At 37.6% G+C, this 20,552-nt stretch overlaps 1 long non-coding RNA gene across 1 annotated transcript in view; it reads right to left on the bottom strand.

Moving 5' to 3' along the window:
- The window catches only part of LOC107129092 (uncharacterized), a 41,947-nt gene extending 22,360 nt beyond the window's left edge, over positions 1-19,587 (bottom strand). Inside the window, exon 1 of the long non-coding RNA XR_012433168.1 lies at positions 19,365-19,587. This is a non-coding gene — a long non-coding RNA (uncharacterized lncRNA). The remainder of the gene's footprint in view (positions 1-19,364) is intronic.
- Positions 19,588-20,552: the final 965 nt, after the last annotated feature.

Genomic DNA, 20,552 nt, shown 5'->3' with positions numbered 1-20,552 from the left:
AGATTATAGACACATCAATTATAGACACAAGCAAATAAATGAGGCAATTATTAAATCCAGGAAAAATAAAGAGTTATACAAGAAAAGAAATATTACCATGTTTTCTACAAGACTTGATATGAACAAAAATCTAACTTAAACATAACCATGCAAACACCAAATCTTGACTTTAAGATGTATCAAGGAATTACCATGAAAGCATGAAGTATGTGTGTTAGCACTGGCATAAGACAGCTAAATCCTAGTCTTTGTTGGAAGGAAGTAAAAAGACAACGTATAAAATTGAAAAAGCTCTAAAAGCAACAGATGCATTTGATTTAGAACCATGAGGATAAAGGGCAGAAGAGACAAGCAAAGCAATAAAAAGTGATCACTCTGAGGCACAGGACTAGTGGGCAAGAAGTTTGGAGTAAGGCACTACTCTTTTCACTTAAAGGGTCACTTGACTTTCTAAACCAGGCCCATAATTGGAAATAAAAGATTAGGAAGAAAGACAAAAAAGAAAAAAGAACAAGAGAGGAAGAGGGAAGGAGAAAGGTGAAGGAGGAGAAAGGGAGGGAAGGAATATAACATATCACTGGAAAAGTATCCAGAGAACTGGTACTGGATGCTTTGGGTTCTCAGTGGATGAAGGAATGGCTATGCCAGGACAATCAGTGCAGGATCTTACAAAGGAGGTGAAACTGAAAGGACAGGTATGATTTAGACAAGTGGTGAGGACTGTGGAGGGGAGGGTTTATGTAGCCCAAAGGCACCATATGAAGTCATCACTAAGGTAGGTTTACAAGCAGCGTGTTTAAGGCCTCTGGGAGTCCATAGAATGATACCTTTGGTGGGGCCCAGTCCTCCAAAGTATGGCACTGCAGCATGCTGAGCACTTTGAACTATAGGAAATTAAAAGGCCTTAGAAGCAGACTCAGAAACAAGGACTTTCTAATCTTCTCTTGTTTCTCCTCCTCACCAAGCACAGGGACAGCTTCTCTCTGGAAGTTCTCTTGTCTGGCTGTAGAAACTTCATCCAAAAGAAACCCAATTATCTTAAAACCCCCTTCTTAGGAATCTCATCAAATAACCAAAGAAGATTAAGCACAGAGAAAAGACTAAATGCTATCACCATGCCCAGACACTGTTCCTATATTCTTCTGAGACTAGCTCTCAGAAATTACCTGGGAGATTTTACCTACGTAAGACGATGACCTTTGCTTAGTATGGAGTTCTGTCCCTCACCTTGCTGCAATTTGTTGGAACATCCTTCAGAGATCAGAGAAACTTTGTTCTAGGACATTGGCTGTTCTTTGGACTCATTCAATCTCCCTGAAAGTCACTACCCCTTAAAATTACCTACATTTCTCATTTCTCTCTTCCCTATGAAGAGAGTATTTAAGCTTCAACCACCTTGCCCCTTTTTGAGTTTCATATTTTGTATGGTTCCCGTAAACACTTACATGTTAATAAATTTGTGTGCTTTTCCTCTTATAAATCCATTGTCAGTTTATTTTAGCAGATTTGAAACTTCAGGGGGGAGGGAAAAATTCCCATCTCCCCTACAGCTTCATTTGAAATGAAAAGACATCTCTAAGATTTGGTAATTTTTTAAGCTGGGTAATGGTATAGGACAGCTCTATCTTTATGATGTTAAAATAGTGCTAGTTTTTTTTTTTTTTTTTTTTTTTTTTTTTAAAAAAAGCTAAATGATACATTCTTGAAGTAGATGCAGCCCCACCCCAGGGGCAAAAGACTTGTGAACAGATGATGGGCGTGTGAAGATTTGAATGGTATCGCTTCTTCCTGGTGGACACAATGCCATATGCCAGGACACATGAGTTGGTGAGCAGAGTGGGAGCAGAATTTCAGTCTTCTCTTAACCCCTTGGCTAAATAATCTCAAAGTTCCTGTTTTGGGTCTCTGATTCATGCCCTCCTGAGCCTTACCCTGGAAGGATCAGAAAGCATAGTCCGTGAGTAGTCAAGAAGGGGGTCATATCTGCCCATTCCCTTCTTGCTATGGGCTTTCAGACATAATGCAGAACTAAGCTGTCAGAGAAGAGGAGAACTAAATAGGCATGAGTCTGGAGTTCTGATTATGACTCTGTACTAGATATTTCAGTTGATAAAATGAGATCTTATTTGTAACTCAGAGTGACTGGATGAATTTTTATTGTGTGAATTCTTGAGATTTAACCCAAGCAGTAGGAAAAGACAAGTTTGCAGGCCACGTTTAAGTGGGAAAATGGGCACTAGACACAAAATCAAAGTTATTTTCTGTGTCTAGCTGGTGCATTAAAATAATTGTGAAATTATTTTATTATGTTAATGAAAGTATATCTATTACTATCAGATCAAAAACAGATAAATCAGATACTGTCTATTACTGTATCTGCTAGACATTATGCCTTAATACTTAAATATTAGCCAGAGTAATAGTTCCACAATCCCACATGCCTAGAGAGCAATTCAGAAGAGGCTACAAAAATTTAACCTGATAAATAGTGAATGTCAAATAATTTTGTAGTGGTATCAAATCACTTGGACAGACTTAACTTTATTTTGAGTTTATCTCAATCTAGTTTCACTTAAGTTGAAAAGTAGTTTGTTTTCTACATCGGGATGTTTCAAATACAATTATACATGCATTTTTTTAGAATATCTGTAGTTTCAAAAATACCTCAGAAATTCAATGAGCTTTGGAATTTCCATCATCTTCTGACAATGGTGCATAGACCCCTGTATGGTTTTCGTTTTTCTAATACTCTTCATTGAAACAATTTACATACCATAAAATTTACCAATTTGAATGGTTTTAATGAATTCTGAGAGTTCTGTAACCATCGTTGTCATCTAGGTTTAGAACTTTTCATCACTCCCCCAAAGAACCCCTATTTATTAGCAGTTAATCTGATTTTCCCTCTTCCACCATGCCAGCCCTAGTTACCCCAATCAACATTCTGTCACTATAGATATGTCTATTATGAACTTCCATAGAAATGAAGTCACACAATATGTAATCTTTGGTAATTTGTTCCTTTCACTTAGCTTAATGTTTTCAAGGTTCGCCCTTGTTACAAATATTTTCCCATTCTATGGGTTATCGTTTCACTTTCTTGATAGTATGATTTGCAGCACAAAAGCTTTTAATTTCAGTGTAGTTCAATTTATCTTTTGTTGCTTATTCCTATAAAGGCAGGGGGATGCTGGAGATGTTCAATGCTAAATAAAATGTAGTTTATGACCTAAATGCATGTATATGACAAGAGATGCCATCACTGGTATGATAAAACCATAAAGAATATTCTATGCAAGCTTGATCATTTCTTTTAAGACACCTTCTTGGCTTGGCTAACACTATACATCTTTCAAGTTTCAGATGAGACAGAATTTCTCTAGAAAGCCTTCTCTTCGGGAGAGGTACTCTCCTGTGCATCTTCATAGCACCATGCATTACCCGCCATTTTGTCCTTATAATAACCCTATTATAGTGGTATGATCATCCAGTTGTAAAGAAGAGAAAACTGGTAATAACTGGAGTTGTGAATTGACCAACTCCTATGTGTGGAGGCTCTACTACATGCCCTATGTGCTTTCTCTCATCATCTCATGATGTCATCATGAAGTAGTATCATTACTAACCCAATCTTAACAGATGAGGAAGCTGAGGCTCAAAAAAGGCAAACAATTTTCCCAAATTTGTACAAACAGTTTATTGTGGGATAAATACTTGAACCCAAGTTTAACTCCAAAGCCAGTAAAGATTTTGGTCTTAGTTAGTATCTTGATAATGGGTTTATAACTGGGCGATCATTTTTGAAAGGAGATGATAACCCTTTACATGACATATCATCTCAGCTGCAAAACGTTAAAAATGTGTTTGTTCAAGTTCATAAATTATATTTCATGCATAGTCAGTTTAACTGTAGAAGCTTTTCAGGAGGCTTATTGGGAAATCATAATGAAAGTGAGACAAGGGTTGTCTTTTGGTCTACGTATACTCTGAATGAGTGCCACAAAGAAGAGAGCTTCACTGTGCAACTCTTACCGCTCTGCTCAGAGGGTGTATGTCAGAGACTCAAGTATACTGGGGTTGCACATTGACACAACACATTTTTAAGAGGATGGTGAATTTTATTATAGATAATAAGCAAATATTGGGAAATAGAAACATGTCTTTGGAAGTGAAATTCAAAGGCAAAAGAAGATTGCATATTAACTGTATTTATATTTGAAAAAATAAAGCATGAAATATATACATAAAGATAAAAGATAAGTCATGATTCTTAAAGATATGAATATAGCTATATGAATATCATAAGCAAGAAAAGAAGTTCTATTTGTGAGTCTACCCTCTCAAAACGAGATCGATGATGAATGCCATTTTACTTCAATTGTTAAGTATTTTTCTGCTATGTCACAATGATAAAAATGTCACAATCTTTTAATTATTAATTTCTCATAAGAAGGGTAAGTTAGATTCAGAAAATGGACTCTTGTGCAACATGAACTCATCCTACCTCACCAAGAAGCTGTAGGAAAAGGCTTTTTGTAAACCTCACACATCCTGTGCATAGCATATAGGATCTAATGTAAACTTCACAATAATTCTGCAAAGCAAGAATGATTGTGCCTCTTTTGCAGATTCAGAAAGTGGGGCTCAGAAGGATCTTAGAAGTGCCTCCAAGTTCAGAGCTGGCTAGCTGGCAAAGAGAGATTCAAGATTTTCAAAATCAAGATTTTCACATCTTTCAAACAGAGATTTTAAATAGTGCCCTGTTACCCATGCTTTTCCTGCTAGGCTATACCCAGTCTCAAAATTCCTGGCTTCCAGCCCTTCACTTAAGATACCGGTTTAAGCTGCCTGTAGATAAGAAGATAATGTGTTAAGACACTGAACGCTGACATAGAGATTTTAGTCCTTTTCAGTAAGAATCAATTTATCAAAATCTGGAGCAAACTCAAAAGCTCCATTTTTGGGTGATACTAGTATAATCACCAAATTGAGTCATCCCTTAAACAGTAATAATTTGCACAATAGTAAACTCCCTTTGTTCTGATGGCCAGTATTTCTTAAGGGTAATACTCCACCCTGCATTCATTAAGAGGCCATGTGGCATCTCTGTGACTTTTGACACCAAGAACTGACCTTTCTGTGGGCCATCCAGGGCTTAGCCACTGACATCAACCACTCCTTTTACTGTACCATTTCATGTTCTGTGGCTCTTAAACAAGAACAGATAGCATGATGTCCTCTGTAAAAACCTAAGAAATCAAATTTTCCTGTTATTAACCTTGGCCTGACGTAAGTTACATGTTTTTGGTGTGATAGTTGTGTGTATGGTGGCAGAAAGTCAAGCATAGCCTGCAGTTTCCTGAAAGGATGTACAGAAAAACTGAAATCTGGAAGTCATTTTGAAGTCAAGACTGTGGCCATAAATGTACTACTTCATTCAGTGGAACTGAGCACCTTCCTCAGGAGAGTCCTAAACAGAAACGAGAGGACAGGAAGTGAGCCAGATACTATTCTGAGCTTGACACTTCCCAAAGTCCTCCAGGAAGAATCTCAGCCATTACGACATCATTGTCTCTTGGGACCTCCACAATTAGGTACTTTCCTGAGAAAACATCCATGATTCCTTGTTTTCCTGCTTTTTCTGTTTCTTACTGTGGTCCTTTGTACGTGTGTTTCCCTATTCTTCTGCGTTAAATGAAGTTTTAGAAAACAGACAGTGAGATGCCTTGTCTTTCTCTACAGCTCCTCTTCCCAGTTCCCCCTTCCCCCAGTTCCACCTGGGCTTCCATTATTGGTAGGTAGGATAGAAACTGACCTACAATATTAAAGGTGAACCAAAGTCCTAGATATCCCAAAAGGGAGCTCTGAAGAAGGAATTACCTGTCAGGTTTCCCCATGAAGCAGGGTCTTGTTGTTCCCTCGCACACACCTTTGCTTTTCATTGGATGTAGGTGCCCTGGAGTGGGTGGGACCTTGGGAAAGGTAAGCTGCACTCTGTAGCTGGGGCCACCCCTTGAGGGGACACTGGTTGGAGGCTATCTGTTGACCACATGCCCTAAAGCTGGGCACCACATCTCTCCCTACAGGGGGATCTGAGTGGCACATCTAGGTGACCAACACACCTCCCATGTTACTCCACAAAAATGTTCTTCCTTACCATATGCATATTGATGATGGCTACTAAAATATCACCTTCCAGATATTAATTTTAATGCAAACATTTCTGAGGAGTAACCCTTTAAGCTGGTACCCACTATCAATTTCTTGGTGAAACAGCTTCCTTTCTTTCCCAGAAGAAAGTTTTTAAAGGAACAAGAAGGCATTAGGTACAGCAGCCAAAGAGCATGGTGCATTTGGGTGTGTGGGGGCATCAACCAATGCCACTCCTCAGTGTGGGGCCACTACATTAGTGTGTTTTGCTTTGCTATAAAGGAATACCTGAAACTGGTTAATTTATGAAGAAAAGAGGTTTATTTAGCTCATAGTTCTGCAGGCAATATATGCATGGCACCAGCATTAGCTTGGCTTCTGGTGAAGTCCCAGGTAGCTTTTACTTATGGCAGAAGATGAAGAGGGAGCAGGTGTGTCATCCAGCAAGAGAGAGGAGGAGGTGCCAGGATGCTTTAAACAATCAGCTCTTGAGTAAAGTAATAGAGTGAGAACTCACTCATTGCTGTGGGGAGGGCAGCAAGTCATTCATGAGGGATCCACCTCCATGATCCAAATACCTCCCGCTAGGCCCCACCTCTAACACTGGGGATCACATTTGTACATGAGATTTGGAGGGGACAAACATCCAAACCATATCAGCTATCTCCTCACTTTACAGATGAGAAGACCAAGGTTCCAAGAAGTGAAGTGGCCTAGGCAGAGCCCTCCAACTGGTAAGGACAGAACACAGTCTCCTCTGAGTTCTTCCCTTTTGCCTCTTCTCATGCAAGCATGCAGAGAAGTGGAAGGACTTTGCCAGCACAGACAGGTGTGTGTTTTTAATGTGCAAAATAGTGCCTCTGCCTCCGAAGAGTTATTTGGGCTTCACTTGTAAACAGAATAGAGCTCTAGTGCTGGGAGTGAACTCGTTGCTATACATGTGTAGACAGGAATAATGGTTTACTAGTGTGGGAAAAACACAAACACAAGATTTCTCTAATCCCTCTAAATCTTATTTCTTCATCACTCAGGTGGGGATAATGAATCCTGCTTGCTTATTTCCCAGCGTGGCTGTGAAATTTTAGGAAGAAAAAGCAAGTGAGTATTTAGTATAGTATTATTTAACAACAGGCAAACAATTATTTCAAAAATCCTTTTAGACCTGCTGATAATTTGAAACATTCAAGAAGTGGGACTGCCTGGGTTCTGGACAATCTCAACGAAGTCCAACTGTAAACCCTGGTCTAGCAGTACCAGTAGGGCCTACTAGGTGTAAACGAGACTTACCTTTTAGATTCCAGTCCCCAACACATACGGCCTCTTGGATATGATTTTTGAGATGCGTTTGTCTTACTGAAGTCCACTGGGCTAAGAAATTACTTTGGGCTACTGTGCAGCAATGCTTTGTGTTTGTCTATTAGATTCCTTTTTTAAAGGGCAATTCCTATCTATTGGGCTCTTACTCAGTGATATTCTTTCTAGTGTTATAGATCCCGTTTTCTATTAAGCATCTAATATACTTCAGATACTTATAGGTTTAAAATTATTTATAGCGTACAATCACGTGAAACAAAATGATGCTCTGATAAAGACAACAACAACAAAAGCAACAGCAACGACAACAAAAGCATCAGGTTCTATGTAAAGCAGGTGGTAAAGAGAAATGACATTAAAATAGCACATGGCCAAGGAATCTCAAGAGAGGCCCTGACAATTGGCACTGAATATTGATTCTTCAGTAATTATGGAGCTCAGTGACCTGAGAAGAATTGGTGGTGAGTAAGCTTGCCTCAGCCATGCTTCTCACCCCCATGTTTGTGCCAGCTGGGGGCCCAGGGCTGGTTTAAATTCTAGCAAGACTCTCATGCCAGTGCAAACATTTACAAAATACCAGGTATTTATCTTGGCTTCAAAGAAAGGTAAGCATCTTTTGGAGTTCACCTGACATTAAAAACATGTTGAAACTTGGGGTATTGGCCTGTTGAAATTGTCCTATATGGATATATTTGTGATGATTTAGGATTATTTTATAATAGTAATTCCCCACCCTTAACATTCTGTGTATTCATCAACATTTATTGAATGGAAACCAGGATGGAGAGGTGGTATACCTCAAATCTGACATTATGCATCCCATAATAGTAGTACCACAGTGCTCAGGACTGAACTGCAAGAAATTATTATCATACTGTTTTCCCTGTAAAACAGTAATGTATATGAAATGCTGAGAGTAGGGCTACACAGTGACTTGCTTTTTCAGTGGTGCTAGATTCTTCTATTCTCTCCTGACCTCTCACTGAGAACACTGAAAAAGGTTAAGAGGCCAAAGAGTGGCTACAGAGTGAAAATGCATTGCTCTGTCCTCATTAACATAGTGCTCAAATCAAGTGAGGCAAAAGGTTTAGAGAAACAATTTCCCTTTCAATGCCCAAGTAATATTAATCGTAAAAATTATCTATGTACATTGTGCCAAATAAGGTAAACAATAAAAGGAGAGAGCTATTTCCTTTACACTGAAAGATGAAAAGTAGCAAATTGGTAGAGAGGGAGAAAATTGGAGGGAAGTTCAAACTTTTCCTCTGCAAGTTCAATAATTGAATCTACCAAAATAAATTGGCAATAGAAAGATTAACGGGAGAAAAGTTAAACAAATTTATAATTTATAAGTGCATGGGAGTCACATAAGGTATAAAACTCAAGGGCTAGAAGGTTGAAGATTAAATGTCCTCTTTATAGGAAAGAGGAAAGTGGTAGATATAGGCAATTGTAATAGAAGAGAAAATGATTTTTAGAGGAGATTAATGGGTCTGAAGAACAGACAACAGCCTGGGATAATTTTCCTCTGGGCTCTGGGGTACATGGTTACAATTTACAGAAGGGTAAGGGGCAGCACTGCATTGTGAACAAAGGTTGTCTTATTATGGAGATAAAGTCTCTGGGTAATAGTCCTCATAGGAATAGATAAAAAGCCTGTTTGGGTGGGTGTGGTCATGGTCTTAGTTTCTTTTCCCATGATTAACATTCCCGGGTTAGTGAGGGGAAGGCAACTGTGTTTTTTGGAAGAACTTCCCTCAGTCAGATAAGAAAACTTCAGAGAGAATTCCTGCCTGTGCTTGGAGGGAGAAACTAAGGCAGGGCAGGAGAAACCAAGGGAAAGCCAGAGAAACTTCAATTCTGGGGCAGCTTCTAAGTCCTTCCAACTTCCTTTAATACAAAGTGCTCAGCATGCAAAAGTGCCATACATTGGGGTTTCATTTTCTGTTGACTAGCCCAAAAGAATCAAGATTAAAAAAAAGGGAATCTCCAAACTTTTCTAATGTATAAAAGTTGAATGAATGTGGCATTGAGTGTGTATATGCAATGACTTTTACTTTGAGGAATATCTTCCAACTCCGAAATTCTATGATTCTAAGACACATTCTATGTAATATCTTTCCTTGAAAAGATATGTTTTCTTTCTGATACCTAAAATCCTTTCCTTTGGATAGAAAAACGATTTTCTTCCTTTTATATACATGCATTCACCACCAATTTATCAAGCAGAATATTGCTGGTACTTAAAAATAAATAAGCTGTAGTTCCTGTCCTCAAGGAGCTTACAGTCTAGGCAAAGATATGTCATTAATTCATTAATAGACCTTATTCAAAATTTTGTAAATGGAAGTTCACTTTCTAGTTTTTTCTGTTACACCAAGATGAGGTGTCACAAAGAGCTACAAAGAAGGAGGCTCAGTTTTCATCCATAGACTAAACACATTTCATTTCAGCGATGATATATTTCTATGATGTGTTTTTATGAATACAGCTATCATTACATAGGGCTTCTTGAGAATTCTAAATGTTCAAAAATAGGAATTAGTACTACAATAAAAAGTATATATAGGTATTTTTTGGCAGAGTATATACTGTACTCAGTAAAGCATAAAATGGCTTTAAAAATATGTAAGACATGTTTACAAGAATTTTTTTTTTTTTTTTTTTTTTTTTTTGAGACAGAGTCTCGCTCAGTCACCCAGGCTGGAGTGCAGTGGCACAATCTCAGCTCACTGCAAGCTCTGCTTCCCAGGTTCAGGCCATTCTCCTGCCTCAGCCTCCCGAGTAGCTGGGACTACAGGCGTCTGCCACAATGCCCGGCTAACATTTTTTGTATTTTTAGTAGAGACAGGGTTTCACGGTGTTGGCCAGGATGGTCTCGATCTCCTGACCTCGTGATCCGCCTGTCTTGACCTCCGAAAGTGCTGGGATTACAGGCGTGAGCCACCGTGCACGGCCGTTTACAGGGATTTAAAACAGGTGGCTTGACCATTTTAAAGTAATATAGTGCTGAGGTGCATGCTGAGTAATTCCAGGAGGGCTTTTTTTTTTTTTTTTTTTTTTTGTGGTTGTACAATTTAAATGATTCTTAATTTTAAAACGCATTTTTGGCCAAGACATTTAATGTTAAAAAGTGGCTATTCAGCATGCAAAAGATCATAAGTGTTTTTCATAAGAATTTTTATTATAAAGCTACATGCATTTTAAAAATAGTTGTTTACACAAAAGGCCCTAATGGCTCTAATAGTTTAACAGATCAATAATCAATATTCTTATAAGTCAATTCAAATTTATGTAATCTGCATTATGAAAAGATCTTATATACATATTTACAGCATAACTCCTAGTGATTTCTTTATAACTATCTCTGTCCCTAATGTCATCTTATGTTCCAATATGATAGAAATATTTTTAAGACCAACACTTTTAAAATATCAAAAAATATTATTGCATAAACAAATACATTGGAAGTCACCTAAGGCTGTGACAATGCCACTATAATAAAGATATTTAGTCGTCTTCTTTTTTGTGATTTTCCTGAGTACAAGAAACTCCAAAGAAAATTATAGAAGAGTTTACAATAAAAGATTCCTAGTATCTGAAATGTCTGTCAAAACAATTTATATGGCTTTTGTTAGTCATCATATTGAAGAGGAAATTAAAGACACCACAGCAACCCAAAATTTCCCAAGAATCTGTGGACATATGAGTCTGCTGTGCGCTTTTCAATATTTACAGAGTCAACTATAAGCTACCGTGGTTTTATAAAGCTGGTAGTAGTCCAATCCCGTATACATGTCAAGGGCCTTTGGGAACAATAAATAACTCATTAGACCTGTCCCCAAGTCTCCAGTTTATAATCTTCTTCAGATTATGTGTTGCCCTTTGGGTTTTGAAAAAAAGCACAAAGCAAAACCTACTTCTTTTCCAGGCCCACGTTTGTGATGCTTTCTTACTTCTCCAAGTTCACCTAGCTAGTAACAGTACTATTTCCTCAAAATTAAACCCAGAGGCAGTTTGATGCAGACAACTTCTTTGAGTTTCCCATAACCAAAAAATATATATTGACATTTGTGCTGGACTGCAATAAATGCATGCCCTGTTGCGCCCACCCTGATCCTGTTCACAGGAAACCCCTGACAAACAACTCCAAGCCTTAGGAAAGCTCTAATTTCTGGTTATAGTCTCTTGAAGGATTGCATAAAACTTACAATATTTTATCTGGCTTTTCCCTTTTTTCAGAAAAGAAAAAAATTGCCGGTGAATGATATCACTTACACAAAAAGAACGAATTGTATTTTTTTTATTATTATTTTTAATGACTTTCTTTTAACCTACCCCAACTGCACCCCAAGCCCAAACTTTGTAATTCATGGCCTTCTTAGAAATGTTATGTTATCAGTTCCCTCTCCTTTTCATGGGCTGCCCCCTTTCTACTGTTTCAAGAGCCCAGTAAATCATATGATTGACTTTCAAGCCAAGACTGGTTGATGCGAGTAAAGGAAATTTAATTGGAATACAATCACCCCCTACTGCTCTTAACAGTTTTTTGTGCATCTAAATATGATCTGAATTTCAGATATGGTTTTCTATTTGACATTTATTTTCCTTCAGCTTATATGTGCTACATCTTTACCTAAATTGGGTTGTTATCTTCTTCTGCCTTTTTGAACTTAACACTATAAATTAACTATTATCCTACTGAAATAAATTCCTTTGCAGATTTTATGTATATGGAAGGTATTTCAATTTCATTTGAGAATACACACTGAGTTATTATGTCCTACAGAGTAATTTATTGATCTTTGGGAACAAAAACCTCCAGTATAGTATCAAAATAATTTTACTGTTAATTTTAAAAATAATATTTCAAAATTCACTCTTAAGGGAATACATGCTCACTCATACCAATAAAATAAGTAATCAGTTGGATATGAGAGGACAAAAATCTGATACTCAAAATATGTTCTTACTCATTTTAAAATAAAGAGAACTATTAAAAATACAGTGAATTTTGATAGCTTCTGAGACTGTCGTTTTGACTAGAAATGGTGTAGAAAATTAATCTATTTGTTCCTCTTAATTAGATTTAGGTTAAAAAAATAAAAATAAATCCTCATTCCAGGAGATAACAGGAGTATATGTGCCTTTAAATTAATAATGGCACAAAAGTATTGGTGATATCTAGACTCCTTCTCGAGGAGCAACAGGAAATTTCAGTGAAATCAGCCAGAACTACAATATGTCTCACTCTGGAGGTGAAAAGGAGACAAAGTTGTAGTTATACAAAGAACCATAGAGAAATTTACTTTGTCATATATAATCAGACAACCCATGAAACATTCACTTTTAAAAAACTGCACAACACTGAGTTTTTCTACATCTTTTCTGCTCTTAGAGTTTGGTGTGCTACTTTTGGAATTTATACTAATCTAGAAACCATGGCCATGTTTGGAGCCTTAGGTATCAAAAGACCTGGGGATTCCATTAGGGGAACCCAGATATGAGTAATTCTTTCCTACTGTTCTTGTGTGCACGTTTCTGTTGCTTAACAAAACACATGCTGAAAAACCATACTTGGTCAAGAGGTAGATTTATGACTGTTTAGGAATCTACCACATGGAGCATGGTGCCTTTGTGGTTAAAGACGACTAAATGACAATAAGGCAGTATCACAAAGCAGGAAACAGGCCTTGGCTCTCTTCAATTTTAGGTTATTGGGATTTGGAGAGGGAAACTTATGCCTCCTGCCAGACATGATTTTTAAACATTTATAACTTGGTTACCTGTTATCACTTTAAAGCACTTTGTCCATGAAGGGTGACATTTATGTGGCAAGTCATATTTTATTATTAAGTGAAAATTTTTTTGAACAAGTGAAAACATTTGTCTTTAATAGTGATTAAATGCCCAACAAGTTAGAATCTTTACAGAGAACAAAGTGAGCTAAGCGCAAAAACAAGTTTCTAATGTTGCTTCTAAAAATAAAGAAATAACAAATGAATAAAGGAGATAAAAATGCACCACGGATTTCTAAATGGGAAACTTCAAACATTTTAAAGCTAATAATTTATTTTTAAAACCCTACAAAATAACAGAACGAAGATATTCCCTCCAATGTAAGGTATGTAGTTATTAAAATATTGATCAGTTATTTGCTTTTGTTGTTTTCCTGTTAAAGCTTCCTTTCATTGACTATTTTTACCCTGGCAGCACATCTACTCTGCATACATGTCTGTTTATTAATTAGTGCAATACCCTCCCTTCAGTTCAGTACAGGACCCATGAAATATTTTAAACTTCCTCCTTTATTGGATTAAACCTATTTGAATGGAAACGAAGTAGCCATTACAACTCTGAGAGATCATGTCTGCACACAGCGAATCACGAGAAACATTTCGGAGACATTTTTGAGTTTCCTTCTAAGTCTTTGAAGCATATCATTGGTTGCAAAAAGAAAAAAGAATAAAAGACTAAATTTTCAGTATTAGGCAGAGAAGAAAAGTTTGTATGAAGCAAATCTTCATGCAGAATGTGTTTATTGATAAAACTTGGGAGTACACATGTAGCCATTCCGTAAGTACCCTACTTTTTTTTTCTTTGTGTTCTTGGTTACATTGATTAAATGAGTTTAATCTCATACTCTAATTATTATGTCTCCAGTTGGTTTTGTAGCCAAAAAAAAAAAAAAAAAAAAAACCGGCCAGGCGCGGTGGCTCACGCCTGTAATCCCAGCACTTTGGGAGACTGAGGCGGGTGGATCACGAGGTCAGGAGATTGAGACCATCCTGGCTAACACGGCGAAACCCCATCTCTGCTAAAGATAGAAAAAATTAGCCGGGCGTGGTAATAGGCACCTGTAGTCCCAGCTACTTGGTGAGGCTGAGGCGGGAGAGTCGTGTGAACCCGGGAGGCAGAGTTTGCAGTGAGCAGATATAGCGCCACAGCACTCCAGCCTGGGTGACAGAGCGAGACTCCGTCTCAAAAAAAAACAAAAACCAAAAACAAAAACAAAACTCGTATCTTGGAGTTTAAATGTATTGTTGTTTTTTGAGAAATATGAAATTCGGCTTTGACATTAGCTTCAACTTTCATCCTAGAGTAGTTAATGGGTCTAAATCTAATTATTTGTAAAGTTTGCTTGCATGATTGGTAGATGGTAAAGCAATATACACTAACTAGCCACAAGGACAACGACATGAGAAATGAATTTTATGGATACCTCAAAAACTTATCTATGAATGGAATTTTAGAATGCCTTAAATAGAGCTATAAAAATAGGCAAAACATGTTGATTTAAGTTGGAGTTCTTTATTATTTATGGAACTATAGGAATTTTTTTTTCTTGTGGTACTTAGAAGTTTCAGTGTGTTATAAAGATTTTTTCTTCTACCAGATTGCATCTTTCTTGAAGGCCAGACCCATGTCTGATTCATATTATCTCCATGTGTCTAGTAGATTTTGTCTCTATAAAGTAACTATCAGATATTTGTTGAATGCAGAGCCCATATGCCACCCTTTTGCAAATTAGAAATAAAAGCATGCTTTCTCCAGAAAAATGGCACCCTGCATCAGGGATGGTTGATTGTCAGGTATTGTTCAGGCTTGAGACAACCTGCTTCTTAAAGCACCTACCTCTCTTGTGTCCTTCTTGAAATTAATCACATGAATTCAGAAATGAGAAGGGATAGTTTTATCTTAGGTCTTTTGTAGGGAAGTAATGCACTGTGTCTGTGTCAAAGTTTCTTAAATCAGGCTTAACCACTGGACTGAATCATAAGTAGAAAATGTGTCATGGGATTAAAGGTCTTATTTTTTACTGTACTAAAAAATAAATAACAGTTTGGTAAAATGGTGTAATTATAGTTTTTCTTCTAGCATTTGGATATTAAATTAGAGGATACCATAATTCAGGAATGATGGCCTTTTTTTTTATCTGAATGTGTCCAGATAGAGGGCCCTGTGTTTTGCTAAAGACTGTAATTGTTACTGTACTTATAATAATTCTCTAGTCACTCATCATCAGCACCTAAACAGCTTGCCTTGGAAAGTTACGAAATCCCAGAGTTAATGACCACGCTTACATTTTGGCCAAGCAATCTAAACTCTTATCTTCAATTTTCCACAGCAGCTGGATCTATTCTAGAGGTAAATACCTTAGAGAAGAGAATTGACAGGAGCAAAATACATGCAGATATATGTTATATAAGCAGCATGATAATTCCTTGCTTTATTATTTTTTAAATGGAAATATGCTTTGTCTCAGATGTCACAAATTAGTGAAATACTTTGAGAGAAATATAATTTTAAATATCTCTACATTCTTATGGATAAATGTCCTCTAATTTGTTCCTGAAATGCCAAATCTAACTTAAGCAATTTGTGACAATTATTTTATCAGTGCTTAAATTTAATTTTCCTTCTTCATAGTTAGTACCCACTGTACACATTTCTATATTAATATACATACATATTTAAATTAATATAGCATTAAATCTATAAGTATAACCAAGTTTATTATAAATATGTGATAAAACATGCAAATTATTTTTTAGACAGGAACTCTTTCAAATATCCAACTGAATTATATAAATAAAACATGAATGACAAACTTTTTAGGTATTTATTTTGTCACATATTACAACCATTCTATATGTTATTCATTTTTCAAATATAAAAGAGTTACCATTACCAGATGGAAAATAATATTCAGAAATGCAGACATGTCTGTGGTAGGAAGAAGATAGAAACAAATAACCAGCTTCACTCACTAAACCAAATTTCTTAAATTTCGAAAAGACCCATTTTTCACAGGTCAAATTTGTTCCTTGATCAGTATACAGAAAACAATCAGGTTGAGTCATAAACAGTAAAGTAGCATGTCTGGAAGGAAAGAGATTAGAAATGAAATAAAATGAGATATGGGCCGTCTAAGGCTACCCCAATCGTCACTTTCACCCCCCTTCACCTAGGCGAGTACACGCTGAACAAGCACCAAAAACAACCAATAAATGAAAGGAAACTCAAAGGTCACTCGGGGTCATTATTTTCACATACCTTTGAATAATGAGAGCATCACATGTCAGCCAGAGGAGAACAAAATGTCACATTCTCCAGCTAAAGGTTGGCCTTGGTCAAAGGTCACAGAAGGGAGGCCAGGAAATAACCTAAGAGGTTAGGCCGGGTGCACAAAGAAAGGTCACCAAATGTCAATGAAAGCATGCAGCTGTTTGGAGATGAAACAACTGAGGCAGCCTTTTGTGCTGACATCGGCTAGAAAAAATGTCTCTGCTGACATTTTTTTAGCTGGCAGTTTTATAGGACATTGACATTAATGTACCCAACCCCGAATTAGCCTTTTAAAAAGCAACAGTTTGGAAGTTAAGTGCAGCAGTTTCCAAAGAATCATAACTGTGACATTTTTATTTCAGATGATTAATACAGCAATGGACTTCTAACACAAAATTTAGATTTGATCTGAGCTCTTTCATCATGACAATGTGTTAGCAACTAGGCCGTGGGACAGGTAACAATCAGTAACTAGTATTTTTATGTTTTAAGCACTGTTATTATTCCTTCAACTAAAAGGTATTCAGAAACCTCACCTTATTACAAGGTAGGAAGACATGAGTGATTTCCACATTTCACTGGGCCTAGCTGTTGGCAGCTCTTGATCTAGTAATAAAATCCAACCAAAGGAAAGAGAAAAGACTGAAACATTTGCAACCCCATTTTAAAGGAATTCATGCAAAATACTTGCAGACTAAATCTTTATCTATCTGAGTATTTCCATCTTAAATATCAGTCCTAAAAGTAACAATTCTCAGAGAAGTGGTGGTAGTGCTCCCAAGTATTCTCAGACATCAAACTCTACAGGAAAGAAGTTTAGAAAAGATAGTCACCTTGAAATATTCAGATACTTAACTTACAGTTGATCCACCCTAGCAGCTTCAGTGTTCTCTGTGTGTGGAGGTCTGTTTTACACACACACACCTGATACTCATCCAAGATCAGCAGCTGTTTCCAGACAACATTAGAACATCTCACATCTATAAACATCCTTTACTGATTCACAGGCACAAGACCATATTTTAATTCAAGATGTACTTTTCAGTCCTCGGGGTTCTCACAAGTGGCCCCAATTTACAACTTAGGCAGCTCCACGTTTTTCCCAAATCTTTTTCAGACAGTTGAGCCAGTTTCTTAATGTCTTTTCCCCAGTTCAACATTCTGTTTAAAAAGAGAACGTTGTGGATTTATACAATAAAAATAATAATAATAAAAGTTGGCTGGGTGTGGTGGCTCACACCTGGATTCCTTGCACTTTGGGAGGTCGAGGCGGGTGGATCGCCTGAGGTCAGGAGTTCGAGAGCAGCCTGCCCAACACGATGAAACCCCGTCTCTACTAAAAACACACAAAAAAATTAGCCAGGCATGGTGGTGGGTGCCTGTAATCCCAGCTACTCAGGAGGCTGAGGCAGGAGAATTGCTTGAACTCAGGAGGCAGACGTTGCAGTGAGCCGAGATTGCGCCACTGCACTCCAGCCTGGGCAACAAGAGTAAAACTCCATCTCAAAAAAAAAAAAAAAAAAAAAAAAGGTTTACCCAGAAACAAAGCTCCAAAGCTTATTTCACAAGCAGGGGCCATCTCTCCCTAAAACCTCTATTCCAGGAGATTCTCTTTTTTGTTGTTCCTCCATAAACTTACAGGGAGACTGCCAAACAGTAATACTCACCCCGGGATGACTGCAGGACTCACCCAGAGGCTAAACTACCTTCCTACCTAATGGGCCCTAGACATATGAAGCCTGTCAGGATAACATCATAAATCATGGAGATGGGAAGAGAGGGGGGCAGGAGGAGCCACACAAAGCCTTTGCACTTAGGAGGAAGAGTTATTTAACACATCAGGGAAGTGCATTTCATAAATGAAGTCAGTGACTTGAACATGTCATATTCGATCTATATGGAGGTTACTGAACTTTCTTTAAAAAGTCATTTTTATGCTGGTTGCTTTTCTTATGAAATTTTCTACACCTCTAGTGTATAAAATGGATGTGTAAGCAGCTGATTGAGAAATAGCTAAGGTCAAAGTTAATGAGGAAAGCAGAAGGTCTAAAAGCAGGCTGCCTTTTCTTCCCCCTTTGAGTTCAAGAGACTCCGTATGATTTGGGCATGACATACTAATGTTTCTGACACCAGGCCTTTTTTAAAAATCTGCTTTCAAATAACTGATACTTGGGTGGTAATGAATGTTGAAGATGTCTCATTGCTGGAATTACAAAAATGAACTTTCCTCTTCTGATTTCATTCATGAGCTAGCTTTTCTGAGTAAAATGATATCACAGACTTGGAGGGATGGAACATTGCCTCAAAATGTCAAGACAATAGAAGTTACAGAATGTACAAGTTAGGGAAGAAAGAAAAGGGTGGGAATGTAGAATTAGGTGTCCCTTTGAAAACAAAGAAGAAAGCAAAATACTCAGCAAGTATATCAACAAGTACAAACTGCACATCTATTTTGGAAAATGTTTTGTATCTCCTCAGCCTTTCTGGATCCCTTACACTTAAGTTGTGAGAATCTCTGGGTTATTTTGTCACATAAAAGAGTATAAAGGCCCCATCGAATCAACAGATAGGTCTGCTCCCTCAGATGAGATTGAACTGAAACGTGGAACATATACAGTGAGGTTCATCAGATAAACACGTGCCAAACTGAAGACTTCTATCTATTTTTAAATGGATGCTACAGATTGTCTGCAAGAACTACTCCCTTCAGCTTCAGATGTGATAAAGCTTGATATGATGCTCTTAGACCTTGAAACAGAAACCATATGTGGCAATAAACAAACAAACAAAATCCCTGGATACTGCAAAGGAAAAAAAGAGAGAAAACTTACTCAATTTTAGAAGACTTGAAAAACTTGTAATTATCTTCCTTTGGTGTTCACTGACAGGAAAAAAAAAAAAAAAAAGAAATCCCAGTACCTAAAAACTTCTATATTTCCACATTTATGTTCAAATTATTCTCTAAATGGCTTGAAATAATTGCCTCTTCTGCTTTATATTAACTAAACTTTTTTTTTTTTTTTTTTGTCAAGTCATGGTTCTTTTTCTAGTATCTGAAAATGTGCCAAACTAAATGTCAGTGCCTTCATAAGGAAGATTTAGAGTTCCCTTTGGAGCAGATAGAAGCCTCAAATGACAAACATGCTTATCCTGAATGCCCCTCCTGCTGGTGTGACTTACCTCAGAACAAGGTCAAAGAAGCCGCCAGAGAAGAGCTACGATTTGTTTGACTTGACATTCCCTGGTATTTCCCTTTGTTATCCCTGTATCATCGTTCTGTGGCAGAGAGAGAGCAAGGCAAGCGCTTGCTTTCAGGTCTGTCTGGCTGGTAGCCCTGCATACCACAGAGAGCTACTGTGGATTTCACTGTATGAAAAGCCTCCATTTGACTTTAATGCTGTTAAAGCATTGCAGGGGCAAGTTTTGAAATCTTTCCTTAGGTCAAACCCTAGCTGGAAAGTTCGCCCCATCCTCCTCCTGGAAGGACTCTTGTATGGCCTTGTAGCTAAACTTGAGCAACCACACACTGGAGCAGAGCGGCTGGCACGGCCCAGGCCAGGTGGGTGGTCCAGGCAAGCCCCAGTCTCCTTGTGTCCATGACTGCTAAGGTGCGTCCAGGAGTATGAGGACTGAAGGAGTCAGACATGTGAGTGTTTTTGCAATCAGTCAGCAAGCATCCACTGTTTACCTATTAGAGGACGACATTTGTTCTGGGCATTGGGAATACCAAGTGGCAAAGTCATGCTTTTAATTTTCAAGGTGTTTAATAGAGAACAAGCCAGGGTTGGAACGCTCTACCCTGGAAGTCCCTGCTATTAAATTTGGCTTTGCTTTTGAGTAATCACCCCCTTAAAGACCCAGGGGACAAAAATCTTATCTCAGTGAAAAACAATTTCCTCCCTCCCTGACTCACTGTTCTCTCTGACTTTGGCCTTTCACAGTGGCACACGTTGTTGGGACATCTAAAATACCACTGGAGAATTTAAGGATATAATCTACCTATGTTACATGAATGCATA

Source organism: Macaca fascicularis, chromosome 3 (assembly GCF_037993035.2).
Source record: "Macaca fascicularis isolate 582-1 chromosome 3, T2T-MFA8v1.1".
Classification (NCBI taxonomy): Eukaryota; Metazoa; Chordata; class Mammalia; order Primates; family Cercopithecidae; genus Macaca; species Macaca fascicularis.
Note: the sequence above shows the minus strand (reverse complement) of the source record. Positions and strands in the feature narration are given on the sequence as shown.